The 23,418-nt window shown below is 39.6% G+C and overlaps 1 protein-coding gene and 1 pseudogene across 1 annotated transcript in view; one reads left to right on the top strand and one right to left on the bottom strand.

Annotated features, from left to right (window-relative positions):
- IL1RAPL2 (interleukin 1 receptor accessory protein like 2) overlaps nt 1-23,418 on the top strand; it is a 1,393,053-nt gene that overhangs the window by 887,750 nt on the left and 481,885 nt on the right. The window lies entirely within an intron of this gene.
- The window catches only part of LOC141569707 (mannose-binding protein C pseudogene), a 46,807-nt pseudogene continuing 32,881 nt past the window's right edge, over nt 9,493-23,418 (bottom strand).

The following is a 23,418-nucleotide window of genomic DNA, read 5'->3' on the forward strand; positions in this document are numbered from 1 at the left end:
TGTAATTGCTCATAGTATTTTCTGAAATTTTTTTGTATCCTGTGATGTGCGTTGTTACTTCTCCTTTTCTTTTTCTGTTTTTGTATGTTTGGGTCATCTCTCTTTCTTTCTTGATGAGTCTGGTTAAAGGCTCATTGATTTTGTTTATCTTCTCAAAGAACCAGCTATTTCACTGATGTTTTATATTGATTTTTTTAGTCTCTATTTAATTTATTTCTGCTCTAATCTTTTTTTGTTTCCTTCCTTTTACTGTCTTTGACACTGTTTGCTGTCTTTGTTTTTTTTCCATTTCCCTTACTTGTAAAGATTGACTGTTGATTTGAGGTTTTTCTTGATTCTTGAGTTAGGCTTGCATCACTATGAATTTTCCTCTGAGGACTGTTTTTGCTATGTCCTGTAGATTTTGGGTCATTGCGTTTTGGTTTGTCTGAAGGTATCTTTTGATTTATTCCATCATCTCATTCTCAACCCATTCATTATTTAATGAAATATTATTTAGCCTTTAAGTATTTGTGTGTTTTTCAAGACAACAAATGAAGAAACAAAAACTCAGTTTTAATTTCTTGTAAACTGATTTCTAATTTTAGACCATTGATGGTGGTCAGAGAAGATGCTTGATGTGATTTCAGTATTCTTAAATTTATGGAGTCTTGTTGTATGGGCTAACATGTGGTCTATCTTGGAAAATGTTTCATGGGCACTTGAAACAAATGTATATTCTGCTGCTTTCAGTAAAATGCTCTAAAAATATCAATTCAATTTATCTGGTCTAGTTTATCATTTAAGGACTCCCTTTCCCCATTTATTTTCTGTCTGGAAGATCTGTCTATTGGTGTCGATTGGGTGTTCAATTCCCTTACTATGATTGTGCTACTGTCAATTTCTCCCTTTATGTCACTGAATATATGTTTTATATATTTAGGTGCTCCTATGTTGGATGCATAGATGTTTACTGGGGTTATATTCTCTTGTTGGATTGATCCTTTTATCATTATGTAATGTTCTTTTTTGTCTCGTATTTTAGTATTCATTTTAAAGTCTATTTTGTCTGCTATACTATATATTGCTACCCAAGCTTTTTCTCTCGTTTCCATTTGCATGAAACATATTTTTCCATCCCTTTACTTTCATTCTATGTATGTCGTTCGATCTGATGTGGGTCTCTTGTAGACAGCATATATATGGGTCTTGTCTTCTTATCCATTCAGCTACTCTATGTGTTTTGATGGGAGCATTTAATCCATTTACATTTAAAGTGGTTACTGCCATTTTATTATTCATATTTGATCTTTTTGTTTGTTTGTTTGTTTGTTTATCCTTTTCTTCTTATTACAGAAGTCTTTTTAACATTTCTTGTAATACTGGCTTGGTGATAATGAATTTCTTTAGCTTTTTCTTGTCTGGGAAGCTCTTTTTCCCTCCATTTTAAAATGACTGTCTTGGTTGTAGTTCCTTCCTTTTCATGACTGATTATTTCCTGCCACTCTCTACCTTGCCTGCAAAGTTTATGTTGGGAAATCAGCTGATAGTCTTATGGGAGCTCTCTTGTATGTAACCAGTTGCCTTTCTCTTGCTGCTGTTAGGTTTCTTTTTTTGTCTTTAACCTTTGCCATTTTAATTATAATATGTCTCGGTGTGGGCCTGTTTGGATTCATCTTGTTTGGGACTTTCTGTACTTGCTGGCCTTGTATGTCTATTTTCTTTGCCAGGTGAGGGAAGTTTTCAGTCATTATTTCTTCAAATAGTTTCCCAATCCCTTGCTGCCTCTCTTCTCCTTGTAGTACTCCTATGATGCAAATGCTGTTCCACTTGATGTTATCCCAGAGGTCCCTTAAATTATCTTTTTTTTTATTAATTGTTATTTTTCTTTGCTTTTCTTATTGGGTATTTTCTGCTACTTCCTCTTCTAAATCACTGATTGGATCCCTACTTTATTTAATCTACTGTTGATTCCCTGTAATGCATTCATTTCAGTTATTCTAGTCTTTGTTTCTGAGTGGTTCTTTTTATGGTTTCTATGGCTTTCTTTATGCTTGCCGTCACTTTGTTGAAGTTCTCACTAAGTTCCTTAATCATTATAAACAGTGTTTTAAACTCTGTCTCTGGTAGGTTGGTTGCCTCCATTTTATTTAGTTTTATTTCCAGAGGTTTCTCCTGTTCTTATATTTGGGACACGTTTCTTTGTTTCTTCTTTCTGGTTGCCTCTCTGTGTTTTCTTCTATGTATTATGTAGATCTTCTATGCCTCTCAGTCTTTGCCTTATGTAGTAGGTGTCGTGTGGTCCAGTGGCACAGTCTCCCTGATCACCTGTGCATGTGTTCCAGGAGTGTCCCTTGTATGTGCTGTGTACATTCTCCTATTGTAGTTGAAACTTGATTGCTTTTGGTGCATCAGTGGGTGGGATTAACTCTCAGGCTGACTGGCTGTGAGGGTTGGCTATGCCCACAGCATAGTTGCTGTGTGGGAGCTGTCGTGTCAGAGCGGGTTTCACCCCAGCAGGCTCTTGTGCCTGTTGAGACCACACTTTGGGAGTACTGCTTATGCAGTTAATCAGCTGGTCTTCTGGTCTGGCCTGAGGCTGGTCTCTAGGTATGTTGTTTCTGGGGCTCCTTGGGAGGGGCTCCCATGCAGGTTAATGTAAGCCTTGCCTGTGACCGGACATGGCTACCTGGTAGGGGCTACAAAGCTATTTGCTGTTGGTTGCTGCCTGTGCTGGACCTGGGGTTGTGTGGGGGTGGCCTTGCTGTGAACCGAGGCCAGCTGCCACAAGTATTGGGCCTGGGTCTGGTTAGAAAAAGGTCCAGGAACCCATAGACATGTTGCCATCTCCTGGCTGCCTTTTAGGCTTAGCCACTGAAAGAGACTCCTTAGGTGTGCAGGCCTGCCTGGTTGACTGGATGGTGACAGTGCTCCCCACCATGCCATCCAAGTTGGGTGAAGCAGGGTCCCAGGGAGTCACAGTGTATGGCCAGTGGTTTTCACAAAGTAAATTCAGATTCAGTTCTTGTGCCTGTGCTGAGCCTATGACCACTCTGCAAAATTCCCTGAGAACACTGCAGCCAGCTGTCACTTGCCTTGGGCCTGCAGATCCCCAAGAACTGCCCAAGAAAGGCTGTAGTGCAAGCTGGGGCTAACCGGTCAGCCCCAAACATTTTCCGTGCTGCTGTGGACTGTACAATCATCCAGCAGCTTGTTGGATGGGGCTCGCCACCCAGGAACTGAGAGTGCCCTATCAGTGCTGTACAAGCTAGGCTGGGCAGGATCCCAGGGAATCACAGTGAGCCAACCCTTTTGAACAATATCTGACTTACACAGTACACAGCTAAAATCTGTAGCACTAGACATATTTATTCAAATTTTCCGTTACCGTTGTCAATGACCTATTTTGTTATTTGCCACTGATATTTCATGCCTCAGATTTGGTGTTAGCCATATAATTGGACTGCTTCCTTTTTTCCCTCCAAGACCTCCCATATTAACTTCCTAAAACTTAGTATTGATGGTATTATTTCACACCCCCAAGTCCTCTAATGGCTCCTTACTTCGTCATGAATGAACTCCTAAGAATCAGTGAAATCCTAGAATGTCAGCATTGGAAGGAATCTTGGAGTATAATTCAGTGGGTGCCACGCCCTGGTTTTTGGACCAATGACAGAAATTTGTACCAATCCTCAGTGAAAGGAGAAAAATAAAGACAAATGAGCATTCCACAAAACTAAATGTATCCATTAAAAATTCTTTGAAATTATCTTGCACTTTTGTCTTGAAATATTCTTTATTTTATGACATGATGGTACTAATAGATGACAGTTTTTAATTTATTTGTTGTTTTTAATGTCCATACTTGGCAAAATGATGTTGGCAATCTGTTGTTGCTTCATGCCCATCCTTTTCAAAAATTTTATTGATCCATTAAATCCAAAAGTCTGGGAGCCATTTATCTCATAAATGAGAAAATTGAGTAAAAAAGAATTAAATGACTTGCCTAAGACCATACTGATAGTGGCAATCCTGGACTGCAAACCCTGATATTAGCCTCAACTCTTTACCATGATAGTCAAAGCTTGCTGAATTTAAATCCCAGTATGCCTTCACATCTTGTCAGTGTACCTAAATAGAAACGCTGTGTTCTAAACAGCTATGCTAATTTACCATTCCTTGAGTGTGACTTGCCTTCTTTCACTACCCTAACTATTCTCTTAAAATCCCACCTAGTTGAAGTGCTGCCTCTTTTATAATAATTCAGTGTCAGAAGGCATCCTTCTCTTTTCTATGCTCCAATAGATTTATACCATTTGTCAGCGTATCATATCTGGCCCAGGCTATCATTCATGGACTATAAACCTTCCAGTGCTCTCTATCTCAGTAAATGACATCACCATTTACCCAATTACTTAATCTGGAAACCTTGAAGCCATCCCTTGCCACTGCCTACACCAATATCTAATTAATCTTAAAGCCCTGTCACCTTTACCTCCAAAGTTCATCTTGTATATGTCTACTTTAATCGTTAAAACTGACTACTGCACAGATCACTCTGTGTCTCCTTGTTCCACCCTGCCATCCATTTGTAACTTAGCTATAGTTTTAGGTCTGGTACCTCTCTTTGTAAATTCCTTGAGTGGTTTTATATAGCCTTCATGTTAAAGCCTAGATTGTCTAACATATTATTGAAGTTATAAAGTATGGTAAAAACCTACGGTGAATGTTTAAATAAAAAAAATCATTACAGTTAAAGACACATTGTCATTAATCCCCCTCAAAATATTCCCCCTTGCTTTGAACACACTTGTCCCATCATTCTTGCCACTTTCTGAAGCAATTCTGGACGTCCTCTTTTGTGAGTGTCTTTAGTTGTGCTGTCCTGGCTTCCTTGATGTCCTGAATCAATTCAAAACGTTTACCTTTCATGGTCATTTTGACTTTGGGGAAGAGCCAGTAGTTGCATGGTGCCAGATCCAGTGAATAAAGTGGATGAGGATACACCATGATGTTTTCATTAGATAGAAATTGCCGTGTACCAGAAGGGATGTGTGACATGGTGATGGAGCATTATCATGATGGGGGATGAAACCATTTGCCCATTTCATGTTAATGTGTTGTTCGTGATCCATGATTCACAGCACACTTTAAAACACACCTTCTCTCAACTGTAGCTCACACTCGACTGACTGCACCAAACAAATTGAAACTTGTCACACACTGTTACTAAGGTTCCATGCGCTGCTTCCCTTTTTGGAGGTCCCTACCTTTACATTGGATGGCACTCGGCAGCAGCACTCACCGTATTTTTTTATTATGCCTCATATGTAGCATCCTTGCCTATTTCTCCAGCTTCATCTCTTGCTACTCTTTGTTTGCATACATTCCTTTAGCCTTACTAAGCTTGCAATTCTTTGAATGCACTTTTTCCTCACTATTACATCCTCTTGCTTGCTGACTCTTATCGCCTCTCACTTCTTTGGACCTTCACATATGCTATTTACACTGCCTGAAAAACTTCCTCCAGGAAACCTTCCCTGAGTCCCTAAGTTTTGATCAGATGTCCCATGGCACAGTATCCTTCCCTTACCATAGTATTTACCACATTGTATTATAATTACTTGTTTAATTGATTTCCTTACTAGCTAGTCTGTATGAACCATGATGTCAGGTATCATATCTATTATGCTCGGCATTGTATTTTAGCTCTTAGCTCTGTCAAATAGTAGGCACTCAATTAATGCTACATGAATGAAAGTCTCATACTACTTTTCCTCTTACACTGTTGAGACTTACATACCTGTTTTATTTCCTTGATTTGATAATAATTTCTTCAATTCAAAGGAGATTTTTATGATGTAATACTCTTTTGTGGTACCATACATGTTAGACTGCTGGTAAATATTTGGTAAATACATGATTAAACTATTTTTTCTTAAGGAGGCAGGGAATGGGACACAGCAAAGGGTTAGAATTACAGTACATATTTTTAATAAACCTAGGATGCAGCACAGCCCTATACAATCCATAGATTTTAGGCCGATACAGGCAATGATTGTTTATAACCTTACCAGGTGTCATCAAAACATACGGTTAATGCTGTTGCTGAGTGCCATCCAATGGTAAGGCAGGGATCTTCAATACAGGAAATGATGTGTCAAACCTTAGTAACAGTGTGTAATAAGTTTCAGCTTGTTTGGTGCAGTCAGTTGGGTGTGAACTACAGTTGAGAGAAGGTGTGTTTTAAAGTGCGCTGTAAGTAATGGATCATGAACAGTACATTTACATGAAATTTTGCTTCAAACTGCAAAAAAAGTGCTAAAGAAAAACATGAAATGTTAACATTAGTTTATGGTGATGCTGCAGTGACCATGAAGATGGTTTACAAGTTGCTCAAGCAATTTCATAATGGTTGTGAATCAATTGAAGACGAGTTGAGATCGGGATGCCCTTCAACATTAAAAACCCAAGAGAATGTTGAAAGAGTAAGCAAAATGATTTGATCGAATAGGCAATTGACTATTAGGGAAATTTCTGAGGATCTAAACATCTCTTATGGTTCCGTCATTTTAATAAAAATTTGAACATGAGGAGAGTGAGTACGAAATTTCTTCTTCACATTTTGACTGAACACGTAGAACAAAAGCAACAGTGTTTGTCAATTTTCTTGGAGTTGCGTGATCATGCTGCTTCAGATTCCAGATTTTTAAGACATGTCATCATGGGAGATGAAACTTGGGTCTATGGTTATGATCCTGAGACCACGGTTCAGTGTTCTCAGTGGAAATCACCCAGTCCTCCTGTGAAACAAAGCATGTCAATCAAGATATAACATCAAGGTGATGTTACCAGTAACATCACCCTTGATGGAATTGTGCGAGCTGAGTTTGTATCCAGGAATACTCTGGTGAACTCTGAATATTATAAGGGCTTATTAGAGCCTCTAAGAAATGATGTGCATAGAAAACAGCCTGATAAATGGGCAAACGGTTTTATCCTCCATCATGACAATGCTCCGTGTCACACATCACTTCTGGTATGACAATTTCTGTCAAATAAAAACGTGATGGTGTGTCCTCATCCACCTTATTCATCAGATCTGGCACCATGCAACTTCTGGCTCTTTCACAAAGTCAAAATGACCATGAAAGGTAAACCGTTTGAATCAATTCAGGACATCAAGGCAGCCACAACAGTGCAACTAAAGACACTCACGAGAGAGAGCTTCCAGAACTGCTTCAGAAAGTGGGAAGTACGATGGGATAAGTGTATTCAAAGCAACGGGGAGTATTTTGCGGGGGGTTAATGGCAATATGCTGTTTACTGTAATTTTTTTTAATTTAAATATTCACTGTATTTGTTGATCACACCTTGTACATTTCACATGCTGCCCCCCTACCCCAACAAAATATCCCTACCTTACCTGGTTTAAATTTGGAAATACCTTAAAGCTGCATCAAGGTAAAATATGATGGTTCAAAGAGGCATTCTGCTGTATTTTAGATAATAAAAAGTATAAAAATCTTGAAACGACCTAGGATGCCTAGGTCTTAGTGTGTGTGTGTGTGTGTGTGTGTGTGTATTTTGGGGACCAAACTCAGGGTAGACTTTACAGGAAGCTATGGTTTGAGTGAGAGCTTCATATTGAAAGCAAATATTTTACTTTATCTAAAAGTCAGTCCAGCTTTTTTTGTGTGTGTGAGGAATTGTATCTATTGAAAATATACATATATATTTTTTTAATTTTCTGTCTATTGATTATGTTTTAAACATCCAAGTCATAGGGAGATGTCATTAGTGACCGGTACTTCATATTGCACATAATGGGCTCTAATCTCAGCTTCTTTGTATGCATCATAATACTTGAATTGTCCAACAAAATACCCTATAAGGCAGGAAGGCTCTTTTCATTTTGTTCACTCAATAGACACAATCTAAATGGATAATTTTCTTTGTGAATGGTGAACTAAACATTAGCACTGGTGATATGTTTATGCAACTTGTGCCTCAAGCTTGGCTCACTTCTTTTGCCTTCAAGGGTTCTCCCGGCTCAGACAGTTTGGATTTATTGAGTCGAGAGAAAATTGAAACACAATGATGAGAATACTGTTTTGCTTTTTAAAAATAATTTTCTAGTTTTCTATTACAGGTAACATACAATATTATATTAATTTCAGGTGCATGACATAGTGATTAGACATGTATATAACTCACAAGGTGATCACCCCTATAAATCTGTTCCCCATCTGATGCCATACATAGTTGTTACAATATTATTGATTATATTCCTTATGCTATACTTTATATCCCCATGACTATTTTGTAACAACCAATTTGTACTTCTGAATCCCTTCCCCTTTTTCACCCATTTCCCCAGCCCCCCTCCCATCTGGCAACCATCAAAATATTCTCTGTATCTGTAAGTTTCTTTCTGTTTTCTTTGTTCATTCATCCTATTCTTTAAATTCCACATGTAAGTGAAATCATATGGCATTTGTATTTCTCTGTCTGACTTACTCCACTCAGCATAATACCCTCTAGGTCCATCCATGTTTTTGCAGAATGCAAGATTTCATTCTTTTTTATGGATGAATAATATTTCCTTGTATATATGTACCACCTCTTCTTTATCCATTCATCCATTTATGGACACCCAGGTTGCCTCCATACCTTGGCTATTATAAATAATGCTGCAATGAACATAGGGATGCACGTATCCCATCAAAGTAGCAATTGGTTTTCTTCAGATAAATACCCAGTAGTGGGATTACTGGGTCCTTCTTTCTCTCTTGTTATAGCCTTTGTTTTGACGTGTATTTTGTCTGGTATAAGTATGGCTAACCCAGCTTTTTTTGTTTGTTTGTTCTCAATTTCATGAAGTCTCTTTTTTTCATCTCTTTACTTTCAGTCTATGTGTGTCTTTCAATCTGAAGTGAGTCTCTTGTAGGCAGCATATGTAAGGGTCTTGTTTTCTTATCCATTCAGTCTCTCCCTATCTTTTTTTTATAGTAAAGGGAAAAATAAATCCATTTTATTTTTGTACCTCAGCAAGTTATACTACTCAAACAAAAGTGCATAACCTAATTAAAATACTATATAAATTATACTAATGTTACATAAATTATATGAATAACATAAATAATTAATATAAGATGCATAATATATATAGGATCTGATTCATAGTAAACATTGAAAATATATTATCAGTAGCACTACTATTGTTGCTACTAGTTACTACTACTGTTTCAATTTTGTTGTTGTTGTTGTTAGTGATTATTATTAGTAATTGGGTCTGAACCAGAAACTTTCATTGTACCCCTGTCAGTTTCTTCTCACTTCTCACTCCCCACATCCCATCATTCAGTCTATTCTCATTTTCTCTGATTCTCCACAAAGGGGAAAATCAATAATGGCTATGGGAAAATTGGTACAGATTTATCTTTCAAAGCAGACTGTGGGCCTTAGATGAGGTAAAAGGATGGAGGGTGGGGGGTTAAGGAACATGCCACCTCAGACCGGGAACTCACCAACTGCCAAAGAGGAAGATGAGCAGGTCACATCATTACATGTGCCATCTGTCAGGATAATCACAATTTTCCCCAGAGCCAGCGTTGTTGAGCTCATTAGTATTCCAATTTTTGTAGGTCACAGTCCTTCCCATCAGATCAACAAAATGATCTTCAGTCTCCACATCTGTGATGCCCAGGAAGGCCAATTCTCCGGGCTATATTCTGGATGGCCTTGTTCTCTTTCGCATCCCAGGGAATGGCCACAGATCCCTGCAACTGGGTGCAGAGAGCCTTCACTTTGTCAAAGGTCATCTTTTCACCACTGCTCAAGAATAACTTCTTCCCAACTTGCTTGCCTAGAAAGAAGATCAGTCATTTTTTCATATGGTCCAATTCTGATCACAGACTTCTCTTTTTGAAGCAGCCAGGCCACTACTGCAATCTAGACATTATCCAGTGTCTCCTTTTTGGTCTACTGTTCCTGGTAACCCAGGGGGCCCTGGGATTCCTTGAGGCCCCAACTTTCCAGGAGGACCCTGTAAGCCTCTGAGCCTCTGGCCTCGTTCTCCCTTTTCTCACTTGGCACAATCTCGCCCATCTTTGCCTGGGAAGCTGTTGATGCCTAGAGAACCACAGGTGATCACAAAACAGGTCTTTGGGACATGCTCATAGGGTTCTGTTTCTGAGCAAGATGCTGTCACCACACAGGGGTAGCATTTTCTCTGGAACCTCTTACCTTGGCCCTAGCAGGGTGCCAGATCCCTCTCCAGTTCCTGGGATGACTTTCTTGTGTTTGGGGCTTCTACAGAGCAAGGATGCACAGACAAGGAAGCTGGACTTCTGGCCAGGGGCTCTGGCGGATGCCTCGGGATGAGGAAGAAGGCTGGACTTGACAACTGCAGGATCCAGTCACCTTGTACACTGGGACAGTGCAGACCTGGCCTTCAGTACCAGATTAATAAACAGCTCTTCTTAGGGCCGTGCTAAACTCTTCTTAGCATTTCCAGGGGCTTCTGGTACTTCGTTCAACAGCTGTTTGCATTTTTTATTTTATTTTTACTTTTTACTACTTTCTGGTGTACAAAGCAATGTAATAGTTAGACATTTAAAACCCTCAAAAAGTGATAGTCCACTCCTAAGCTACTACCCCAGTGGTATCTTTTTTTTTTAATTTTATTTTATTAAATTTATTGGGGTGACAATTGTTAGTAAAATTACATAGATTTCAGGTGTACAATTCTGTATTACATCATCTATAAATCCCATTGTTTGTTCATCACCCAGAGTCAGTTCTCCTTCCATCACCATATGTTTGATCCCCCTTACCCTCATCTCCCACCCCCCACCCCCCACCCCCGTTACCCTCTGGCAACCACTAAACTATCGTCTGTGTCTATGAGTTTCTGTTTCTCATTTGTTTGTCTTGTTCTTTTGTTGTTTTTGGTTTATATACCACATATCAGTGAAATCACATGGTTCTCTGCTTTTTCTGTCTAACTTGTTTCGCTCAGCATTACTCTCTCAAGATCCATCCATGTTGTGACAAATGTTCCTATATCATCTTTTCTTACTGCCGAATAGTATTCCATTGTGTATATATACCACAACTTCTTTATCCATTCATCTATCGAAGGACATTTTGGTTGTTTCCATGTCTTGGCCACCGTAAACAAAGCTGCAATGAACATTGGAGCACACGTGTCTTTATCTCTAAATGTTTTCAGATTTTTTGGGTAGATACCCAGAAGAGGGATTGCTGGGTCATATGGCAATTCTATTCGTAATTCTTTGAGAAACCTCCACACTGCCTTCCATAACGGCTGCACCAGTCTGCATTCCCACCAACAGTGTATGAGGGTTCCTTTTTCTCCACAGCCTCTCCAACATTTGTTATTATTTGTCTTGTTGATGATAGCCATTCTGACTGGGGTGAGGTGATATCTCATTGTGGTTTTGATTTGCATTTCTCTGATGATTAGTGATGTTGAGCATTTTTTCATATGTCTATTTGCCATTTGTATGTCCTCTTTGGAGAAATGTCTCTTCAAGTCCTCTGCCCATTTTTCAATTGGGTTGTTTGTTTTGTTGTTGTTGAGTTGTATGAGTTCCTTGTATATTATGGATACTAGCCCTTTATCGGAGGCACTGTTTGCAAAAATCTTCTCCCATTCAGTTGGTGGCCTCTTTATTTTGTCAATGGTTTCTTTTGCTGTGCAGAAGCTTTTAAGTTTCATATAGTCCCATTCGTTTATTTTAGCTTTTACTTCCATTGCCTTTGGAGTCAAGTTCATAAAATGCTCTTTGAACCCAAGGTCCATAAGTTTAGTACCTATGTTTTCTTCTATGCAGTTTATTGTGTCAGGTCTTATGCTTAAGTCTTGGATCCATTTTGAATTAACTTTGGTACATGGTGACAAATAGCAGTCCAGTTTCATTCTTTTGCACGTGGCTATCCAATTCTCCCAGCACCATTTATTGAAGAGGCTGTCTTTGCTCCATTGTATGTTTTTAGCTTCTTTGTCAAAAATTATCTGTCCATATTTATGTGGTTTTATTTCTGGGTTCTCAATTCTATTCCATTGGTCTATGTGTCTGTTTTTCTGCCAATACCATGCTGTTTTGATTATTGTAGCCCTGTAGTACAAGCCAAAGTCAGGAAGTGTGATACCTCCATTATTGTTCTTTTTCCTTAAGATTGCTTTGGCTATTCGGGGTCTTTTGTGGTTCCAAACAAATCTGATGATTTTTTGTTCTATTTCTTTAAAATATGCCATTGGGATTTTGATGGGGATTGCATTGAATCTGTATATTGCTTTGGGTAATATGGCCATTTTAACTATGTTGATTCTTCCAATCCATGAGCACGGAATGTCTTTCCATTTCTTTGTGTCTTCTTCAATTTCTTTCAAAAATGTCTTATAGTTTTCAGCATATAGGTCTTTCACATCCTTGGTTAAGTTTATTCCTAGGTATTTTATTCTTTTTGCTGCAATTGCAAAAGGAATTGTTTTTTGTATTTCTTTTTCTGAGATTTCATTGTTAGTATATATGAAGGCAATGGACTTTTGTGCGTTGATTTTGTAGCTGGCAACTTTACTGTATTCGTTGATTGTTTCTAATAGCTTTTTGGTGGAGTCTTTAGGGTTTTCTACATATAGCATCATGTCATCTGCAAAGAGTGATAATTTAACTTCTTCATTCCCAATTTGGATGCCTTTTATTTCTTTCTCTTGCCTGATTGCTCTGGCAAGGACTTCCAACACTATGTTGAAAAGCAGAGGTGATAGGGGACATCCCTGTCGTGTTCCTGAACGTAGAGCAAAGGGCTTCAGTTTTTCTCCATTTATTATGAGATTAGCAGAGGGCTTGTCATATATGGCCTTTATTATGTTAAGGTATTTTCCTTCTATACCCATTTTATTAAGTGTTTTAATCATAAATGGATGTTGTATCTTGTCAAATGCTTTTTCTGCATCAATTGATATAATCATATGATTTTTGTCCTTTATTTTGTTTATGTGATGTATCACATTGATGGATTTGCGTATGTTGAACCATCCTTGTGCCCCGGGGATGAACCCCACTTGGTCGTGATGAATAATCTTTTTAATGCATTGTTGTATTCGATTTGCTAGAATTTTATTTAGGATTTTTGCATCGGTATTCATTAGAGATATTGGTCTGTAGTTTTCTTTTTTTGTGCTGTCCTTACCAGGTTTTGGTATCAGGGTAATGTTGGCCTCATAAAATGAGTTAGGGAGTACTGTCTCTTCTTCAATTTTTTGGAAGAGTTTGTGCAGAATTGGTATTAGATCCTCTTTGAAGGTTTGGTAGAATTCACTAGTGAAGCCATCTGGTCCCGGACTTTTGCTTTTGGGAAGGTTTTGGATGACTGATTCAGTTTCGTTACTGGTGATAGGTCTGTTTAGATTTTCCACTTCTTCATGGTTCAGCCTTGGAAGGCTATATGTTTCTAAGAACTTGTCCATTTCTTCCAGGTTGTTGAATTTGGTGGCATATAGTCCTTCATAGTATTCTTGGATGATCCTTTGTATTTCTGTGGTGTCCGTGATAACTTCCCCTTTTACGTTTCTGATTTTGTTAATCAGTGTCTTCTCTCTTTTTATCTTAGTAAGTCTAGCCAAGGGTTTGTCAATTTTGTTAATCTTTTCAAAGAACCAGCTCTTTATCACATTAATTTTTTCTATTGTCTTTTTGTTCTCTATTTCATTTAGTTCTGCTCTAATTTTTATTATTTCCTTTCTTCTGCTGACCTTGGGTTTTACTTGTTCTTCTTTTTCTAGTTCTTTAAGGTGTAACATGAGGTTATTTAGTTGGGAGTTTTCTTGTTTCTTGAGATAGGCCTGTAATGAGATAAATTTCCCTCTTAAAACTGCTTTCGCTGCATCCCAAAAATTTTGGTAGGATGTATTTTCATTGTCATTTGTTTCTATGTATCTTTTGATCTCTCCTCTAATTTCTTCTTTGACCCAGTCCTTCTTTAAAAGTATGTTGTTTAGTCTCCATGTATTTGTGTTTTTTCCCGCTTTCTTTTTACAGTTGATATCCAATTTCAAAGCCTTGTGATCAGAGACTATGCATGGTATGATTTCAATCTTCTTAAATTTGTTGAGACTGATTTTATGTCCCAATATATGGTCTATCCTTGAGAATGTTCCATGTACACTAGAAAAGAATGTATAGTCTGATGTTTTAGGATGAAGTGCTCTATAAATGTCAATTATGTCCATTTCATCTAATGTGTCATTTAGGGCTGCTATTTCATTATTTATTTTCTGTTTGGATGATCTGTCCATAGCTGTCAATGATGTATTTAAGTCCCCTAGTATAATTGTGTTTGGTCAATTTCTCCCTTTAGTTCTGTTAGTAGTTGCTTGGTGTATTTCGGTGCTCCCTGACTGGGGGCATAAATATTGATGACTGTTATGTATTCTTGTTGTACAGTCCCCTTCACCATTATGAAATGTCCATATTTGTCTCTTGTTATCTCTTTCACCTTGAAGTCTGTTTCATCTGATATCATTATGGCTACACCTGATTTTCTCTGGGTACCATTTGCTTGGAGTGTCAATTTCCACCCTTTCACTTTGAGTCTATGCTTGTCCTTGTAGCTGAGATGTGTCTCTTGGAGACAGCATATGGTTGGGTTTAGTTTTTTGATCCAATCTGCTACTCTGTGCCTTTTTATTGGTGAGTTCAGTCCATTTACATTTAGAGTGATTATTGATATGTGAGGATTTCCTGTCATTCTATTCTTAGTTTTCTGGCCAGATCATGTCTCCATTGTTTCTTTGCCTTTTTGTTGTTGTCTATTACTTCTGTGTGGTGGTATTCTATGATGTTTCCCTCTGTTTCTTCTTTTATTTCAGTATATATTTCAATTCTGGATTTATTTTGAGTGGTTACCCTTAAGTTTATGTAAAAGAAAGTTTGATATTTAGAGTATTCCATTTTCTTCACCACGCTTACTTTCTCCATTCCCATATTCCGGTTCAGGCCTTTACTCTCCCCCTTTTTGAGTTGTGGTTGCCACAAATTGTCCCTGTTGATGGTGGCCGAATAGCCTCCTTTAGTATTTCTTGTAGTGCAGGTCATGTATTAGAAAATTCCCTCAGCTTCTGTATGTCTGGAAAGGTCTTTATTCCTCCTTCATATCTAAAGGATATCTTTGCTGGATATATTATTCTTGGCTCATGGTTTCTCTCTTTCAATAGTTTGAATATTTGGTTCCACTCCCTCCTGGCTTGTAGAGTTTCTGCTGAAAAATCTGATGATATTCTAATGGGCTTTCCTTTGTAAGTTACCGTCTTCTTTTCCCTGGCTGCCTTGAGGATTCTTTCTTTGTCGTTGATTTTAGACAGCTTCAATACAATGTGCCTTGGAGAAGGTCTGTTGGGATTGAGGTAACTAGGTGTTCTATTTCCTTCTTGGATTCGAGGGTCCAGTTCTGTCCACAAATTTGGGAAGTTCTCATCGACAGTTTGTTTGAATATATTCTCTGTTCCCTTCTCTCTTTCTTCTCCTTCTGGTATGCCCATTATTCTTATATTGCTCTTTCTGATGGAGTCAGAAAGTTCTTGTAGAGTTCTTTCATTTCTTTTAAGTCTCAAGTCTCTTTCTTCTTCTATCTGTTTAATTTCCATGTTTCTATCTTCGATGTCACTGATTCTTTGCTCCATCTGGTCAACTCTACTACCTAAGCTGGTTATTTCATTCTTAATTTCTTCTATTGAGTTCTTAATCTCCAGAAATTCTGTTTGGTTCTTTTTTAAGATTTCAATCTCTTTCGTAAAATGCTCATGCTGTTCTTTGATTGAGTTTCTGAGTTCATTTAACTGCCTATCTGTGTTTTCTTGTATCTCGTTGAGTTTTTTCAGAACTGCAATCTTGAATTCTCTGTCATTTAAGTCACATATTTCGGTATCTTTAAGTGCCTTCTCTGGAGATTTTTCACTTTCTTTCTGAGCTATCTTGTTGCCGTGGTTATTCATGGTGATTACTGGTTTACTATTTCTCTTCCTAGACATCTACAGGAGTGACTTCTGCAACAGGTTGATAGAAAGCGGTCTTTCTTTTGTTTGCCAGTACTTGTTGGTAGAATGTTTTATTATTTCTCCAACTGCAACTTATTTTTCTTCTCCTACACAGTAGTGCTATGTTTTCTCTGCACTATTCCAACTTCTCACACAATGGGGGATTCCCTGGGAGACAGGCTTCTCCTCTGTTAATAGTTCGTCTAGGTCACAGGGCGCAGTGTCTGTGTGGGTATGCGGAGATCTTTTGAAGTTCCAAAGCTCTTCCAGCTCCTGATTCAGAGGCCGTATATTTCAGCAGTTCTGTTTACTCCTGCAGGTATCCGCCCAGATAGGTGGGGTCAGGGGCAGGGTGAGTTGTGAGAGGTGGCCCAGAGCAATGGCGGCGACCACCACCACAGCCAGTCCTGCTTCCACAGCTCTCTCCCCTTTGTTGGAACTAGTTGGGCTGTGAATTTGTGTTTGCGGTCCACAATTCTCAAAACAGCAAATTTTCTGTTGTTTTGATCTGACACTGCTACTGTTTCGCTTCTAGCACCGGGCAGGTGGGGGCGGGGCGAGCTCTGGGAGGGGAGGGAGGAGGCGGTTAGTCTCAGTGCCTAAGGCTCCGTTCTCTGCTCGGCAGTGCGGGCTTAAACCACCGTTTTCAGCCTTTTTCCCTCAGTCTTTTCTCCGAGGTCTCTGCCGTGAGCGTTGGGTTCAGCCATGTTATATGCTGTCCCCTGAGCCCTGTGGAGCCCTGGCGGAGCCCTAGCAGTCCGATCTCCCGCAGCTGCGGTAGTTCCGGGAAGCAGCGAGCTAGGGGCACTGAGGTAGGTCTGTGTCCTGCGCCCACGCGGCTCCGTCTCCGCGCGCTTCTCCCTTTCCTCCTCCCTCCACTCGCGCGAATCTCCCACCTGTAGGTGATTTCAGTCAGTAGTGGGCCTCTTCGTTTTGCCTGTCTGCTGTGCAGGGTCGTTTGTGGAGTTTTTGTTGTTCGATTCTTTGTAAATTCCAGGGGAGCTTTACAGAGGCTCACCTCACTCTGCCGTTTTTCTGGCCCCAGTGGTATCTTATATAGCTGTTACAATACCATCAACTATCTTCCCTATGTTGTACTGTACATCCCATGAACTATGTATACCGATATGTTTAGTTATAGTTGACATTCAGTATTACTCTACTTCATCTCTTCAGGTGTGTAGTGCATTGGTCGGGAACCTACACTGTCTATGACATGATCCCCCTGATAAGTCCAGTGCCCATCTGGCACCTTACATGATCTTTACAACATTGTTGATTATACTCCCCATACTGTATTAACTATCAATTTATATTTCTTAATGCCTTCAACTTTTTCACCCTGATCCCAACCGCATTCCCATCTATCATCCTGATAGATCTAATACCTACCTATTTGGCACCATACCTAGTTATTACAATATTGTTGACTATATTCCTCATGCTATGACCTACTTCCCCATTATTACTGTATAACACCCAATTTGTTGTTCTTAATCCCTGTCCCTTTCACTCATCCTTAACCCCCCTTCCATCTTAAAGAAGTCCCCCTAGGAGTCCTTGTAATACTGGTTTGGTGGTGATGAACTCCTTCAGCTTTTTCTTGTCTGGAAAGCTCCTTATCTTCCCTTCAATTCTAAATTACAGACTTGCTGAGTAGAGCAATCTTGGTTGTATGTCATCGCTTTTCATCACTTTGAATATTTCCTGCCAGTCCTGTCTTGCCTGCAATATTTCTGTTGAGAAATCAGCTGACAGTCTTATGGGGGCTCCCTTGTAGGTAACTAACTGCTTTTCTTTTGCTGCTTTTAAGATTCTCTCCTTGTGTTTAACCTTTGGCATTTTAATTATGATGTGTCTTGGTGTTGGCCTCTTTGGGTTTATATTGTTTGGGACTTTCTATGCTTTATGTAAAGGCTTGTATGTCCATTTCTTTCACCGGGTTTGGGAAGTTTTCTGTCATTATTTCTTCAAATAGGTTTTCAATTCCTTGTTCTCTCTCCCTCTCTCTCTCTCTCTCTCTCTCTCTCTCTCTCTCTCTCTCTCTCTCTCTCTCTTTTCCTTCCAGTACCCCTATAATGCAAATGTTGGTATGCTTGATATTGTCCTGGAGGCCCCTTAAACTCACCTCAAATTTTTGGATTCTTTTTTCTTTCTTTTTTTTTTTTTTTTCTGTTCTGGTTGAATGTTCTGATACCTTATTTTCTGTATCACAGGTTGGATCCTCTGCTTCATATAATCTACTGTTGCTTTCCTTTAATATATTCTTCGTTTCCCTTATTGTATCCTTTATTTCTGACTGGTTCTTTTTTATGGTTTCCATTCTCCATTTTTATGAGATCATTGAACATTCTTATAACCGGTGTTTGTAACTCTGTGTCTGATAGATTGCTTATCTTCATTTCAATTAGTTCTTTTTCTGGAGCTTTGTTCTGTTCTTTCATTTGGGATGTGTTTCTTTGTCTCCCCATTTTGGCTGCCTCCCTGTGTTTGATTCTATGTATTAGGTAGGGCTGCTATGTCTTCCGGTCTTATTAGAGTAGCCTTATGTAGTAGGTGTGTTGTGGGGTTCAGTGACGCAGTCTTTCTGGTCACCTGAGCCAAGCACTCCATGTGTGTCCATTGTGTGGGTTGTGTGTGCCATCCTCGCGTAGTTGTGCCTTAGTTGATAATTGCACATTAATGTGAGGGACTGACCCTTGTGCTCACTGGTTGTAAGGACTGGCCTTGACTACAGTGGAAGAGTTGTTGTGCAGGGGCTGATCCTACAGAGCAGTATCTGCTTCAGCTGACTATGTCAGTCAGAGGTACCGGACATAGTCAAGCCAGATGCTGCTTGTCTGGGTTCCATGAACCTTTGAGAGACCCTAGGAAAGTGCAGGTTGAGCCAAGGCAAATGGTCTGCATGAAAAAGCCACTGAAAGCAGCCTAGGTGTGCCCAAAAGTTGGGCAGGGCCAGGTCTCAAATCGCCAGGGTGGAGTGAACGAAAGGTGGAGACACAGAAATGATGGCTGGCTATGTTTGCCCACTAGGAAGTGGGAGGGCTGAACAAAGAAACAATGGCCTCTGCCAGCTCCTCCATCCAGGAGAAAGCAGCTTCTCCAACCCCCATTCCAAGCCAGACAACTCAATTCCCCACCATTTGTTTCTGCTACCTCTCCAACTGTTGCCCCAGCTCTGGAGTTCAGAGCGAGTGATTCCACTTGTGGGTAAATCTGCACACAGTCTCTTTAAGAGGAGCACCTGTGAGTGCAGCCGCATTCTCACTCAGTCAGTCTCCACTGTTTTTCACCACCAAGAATTATGGGGACTTCTTTCCCTGGCACTGGAACCGTGAGCTGGGATGGGGCTGGTATCTCTCGCTTCTTTAGGGCCTGGGTGATCCCCACAGCTGAAATAGCTTTCCCAATCTTTAATGGTCCCGCATGAGTGTGGGACCAGCCTGTGCCATGTCTCTGACCTTTCTACCAGTCTGGAGGTGGCTTCTTCTGCAAGTACTTAGTTGAAAGGCTTCAGTTCAGCTTGATTTTAGGCGATTCTCAATAATGGTTGTTTTGTAGATTAGTTATAATTTTGATGTGGTTGTGAAAAAAGGTAAACACAGCGTTTACTGACTGCACCATGTTGGTTGTCCTTAGTACTCGTATCTTTTGATTGGAGCATTTAACCCATTTACATTTAAAGTAATTTTGACAGATATGTAGTTATTGCCATTTTAGTATGCATATTTTATTTATCTATTTATTTATTTATTATTTATTTTGTCTTAAAGAAGTCCCTCTAACATTCCTGGTAATATTGGTTTGGAGTTGATGAACTCCTTTAGCTTTTTCTTGTCTGGGAAGCTCTTTATCTGCCCTTTGATTCTAAATGGTTACTTTGCTGGTTAGAGTATTCTTGGTTGTCGGTCCTTACTTTATATCACTTTGAATATTTTGTGTTAATCCCTTCTGGTCTACAAAGTTTTTGTTGAGAAATCAGCTGACAGTCTCATGGGAGCTCCCTTGTAGGTAATTAATTTCTTTTCTCTTGCTGCTTTAAAAAAAATCTTTCTTTTCTTTTACCTTTGGTGTTTTTATTATGATGTGTCTTGGCGTGGGCCTCTTTGGGTTCATGTTGTTTGAGACCCTCTGTGCTTTCTGGGCTTGTACGTCTATTTCTTTCATCAGGTTAGGGAAGTTTTCCATCATTATTTTTTCAAATAGGTTCTCAATTCTTTGCTTTCTCTCTTTGCCTTCTAGGACCCCTATGATGCAAATGTTGGTATGTTTGATGTTGTCCCAGAGGCCCCCTAAACTACCCTCATTTTTTTATTCTTTTTTTTCTTAATGCTGTTCTAATTGGGTGTTGTATGGTACTGTATTTTCTAAATTGCTGTTTCGACCCCCTGCTTCTTCTAAGCTACTGTTGATTCCCTCTAATGTATTATTCATTCCAGTTACTATATTGTTTATTTCTGACTGGTTCTTTCTCATGTTGTGATCTTCATTTTGTGTTTCCTATCTCCTTGTTGAAGTTCTCACATCTGGTAGATTGCTCGTCTCCATTTTGTTTAGCTATTTTTCTGAAGCACAGTTTTATTCTTTTATTTGGGACATGTTTCTTTGTCTCCCTATTTTGGCTACCTCCATGTGTTTCTTTCTATGTATTAGGTAGGCCTGCTGTGTCTCCTGGTCTTAGTAGAGTGGCCTTATGTAGTAGGCACACTGTGGGGCCCAGTGGTACAATCTCCCTGGTCACTTGAGCCAGATGCTGCAGCTATGTACATTGTGTGTGTTGTGTGTGCCCATTCTGTGGTAGTTGATCCTTGATTGCTCTTGGCAAATCAATGAAGGGATTGACACTCACGCTGACTGGTTATGAGGACTGGCCATGAGTACAGTGGAGGAGATGTAGTGCAGGGGCTGACCCTGTGAAGGGGGATTCACTTGAACAGTGCTCTGGCACCTGCCCAGTATGCCCTTTGGATATGTCATCCTCATTCTGGAAGGCAGCCAGGTTGTGCTCCAGCTGGGTCCTAAGCTGGCTACTGGGCATGCTGGACCTAGGGCCTCCTGGTAGCAGCCCTGCTACAGTCCAAGTTAAGCAGCAGCCTGTGCCCTGCCCAGGGCCACCTGACATGAGCCACAAAGCAGTTCACAGATGACTGCTACCCTCACTGGACTTTGAGATTTTGGGGAGAGGCTAAGCTGCAAATTGAGTCCAGCTGTGGTTAGTGCCAGGCTTGTGGCTGCTTAGCGAGAGGTATGGGATACACTAAGTCCAGATGCTGCTTGTTTAGGGTGTGTGAAACTTTGATAGATTTTAGGAAAGTCTGGAGCATGAGCCCAGATGGCCCATTTCTATGGAAAGCCAGTGGAAGTGGCTTGGGTGGTATTGCAAGTTGGGTGGTGTGGAGTCTCAGGGAATCATCCAGTCAGGGCGACAGATGTTAACTTGGTTGATGGAGACTCAGATATGGTGGTCCCCTGCATCTACATTCTGGGAGAAGGAGTTGGCTTAACAAAGGAACATTTGGTTCTGCCAGCACTTTTGTCTGTGAGAAAGCTGCCCTTCCAGTACTTGGTCTAAAGCCTGACAGTTCAGTTCCTCCTTGTATGTCCCTGGTGCCTTTCCAGCTGCTGCCCCAGTGCTGGAGCTCAGAGCAAGTGAGTCCATCAGTGAGTAAATCCATGTGCGAGCCCTTTAAGAGCAGCACCAGGGAATGTAGCCACCCTTCATTTCACTCAGCCACAACCTCTGCTGGTTTTCACAGCCAGAAGTTGTGGGAAATTCTCTCCCTGGCTCTGGAACCCTGGGCTAAGGAGCCTGGTGTGGGGCTGGGACCCCCTCACTCCTCATGGAGGACCTTTGAAGCTGAGATGTCCCTCTTGATTTTTAAGTGCTACATGGGGTGGGGAACCAGCCCATTCCACATCTATGCCCCTCCTAGCAGTCTCAAGGTGGCTTCTTGTGTATGTCCTTAGTTGTAGGACTTCTGTTCAGGTAATTTTCAGGTGATTCTCAATGATGGTTGTTCTGTAGTTTAATTGTAATTTTGATGTGGTCGTGAGAGGTGGCAAGCACAGCATTTACTTACCCCATGTTCTTGATCAGAAATCCCTTGTTTAACTTTTAAGTAACCTTTCTGAATGACAGCCTATTTTACAGGGCAGAGAACAGTGCCAAAAGACATGTTAGGCTCAGCAATAGGAATTGTGACAAGCTTCAGTGGCCATCCTCAAAGAAGTCTTCTCTGACCTTCTAGTGGAATCAGTACTCTTCACGCTCCAATTTACGATCCTATATCAAACCCAACAGGCCTTGAGAATGGATCAGATGATGTGGGTAAGGTAAAGGGAGGAGGAATAAAGAATATCTTTACTGCTATTATCCCAGCATTGTTACCTGGCTCATGGTAGGCTCTAAATAAATTTGTTGAAAGGATGAATATCTGGGAAGAAAACACATTTTTGCACTCTCAGCCATGTTATACAGATGATAAAATTAATGCTTTTTTATATCACTAGGTGGTCATAGGTGTAGTTGATAGGACCATTGTTTTAGAAGTCAAGTAGACCTGGGTTCAAATCCTGACTTCACTATTCAAGCTATGTGACCTCTCAAGAGTTATTTACCCTCTCTGAGTCTTGCTTTCTCTACCTACAAAATAGAAATTAGATCATACCAATCTTAAAGATAGTGGTGTTAGCTACAACAGCATATTTAATATGCTTAGAATAATGCATGGCAGCAAGTATTTCATAGAGATAGCTATTGATTTTGTTGTTGTTGCTGCTGTTAGCATGTAATAAACTTAGGTGTCTGGGACATAGTAAATATTCAATGATTGTCAACTATAAATATTATAATTAACTTTATAATAGTTTCATATTATTTAAATTAAATTATTTTCAATGGAATGCTTATGGGGACAAAAATTGTACTTTTTAATATTGGGTACAGATTATTATTTAATATGGGCACAATTGCAGTAATTCTTATCTCTTAAACTAGAGTAGACATAGGATGCTTTTGCATTTAAAACACTAAGTTTATTGGTTGTTGCTTTTATCTTTCATGTAAATCATTCAGAAATGAACACATGAAGAATTTGTTTGTTCTAACCCTGGAATTTTTCAAAATATATCTGGTTAGGATAAAGTCAAATATGACCTTAATGGCTATATATATATATTTTTTTTTTTGCTTTCTTTGATGAACTGTATTTCAAATTCATTCAAGGCTGTTCTTATTTTCATGAACTTGACATGACTAATCCAGTCTAAAAGTGTGTATGTATGCATATATATGTGTGTGTGTATAGATATTTGTATACATAGTATACATATATGTTTATATATTTATTATATGTGTAATATTAAAATGTTTG

Source organism: Rhinolophus sinicus, chromosome 18, assembly GCF_057876585.1.
Source record: "Rhinolophus sinicus isolate RSI-liver-muscle chromosome 18, RSI-T2T, whole genome shotgun sequence".
Taxonomy (NCBI): Eukaryota; Metazoa; Chordata; class Mammalia; order Chiroptera; family Rhinolophidae; genus Rhinolophus; species Rhinolophus sinicus.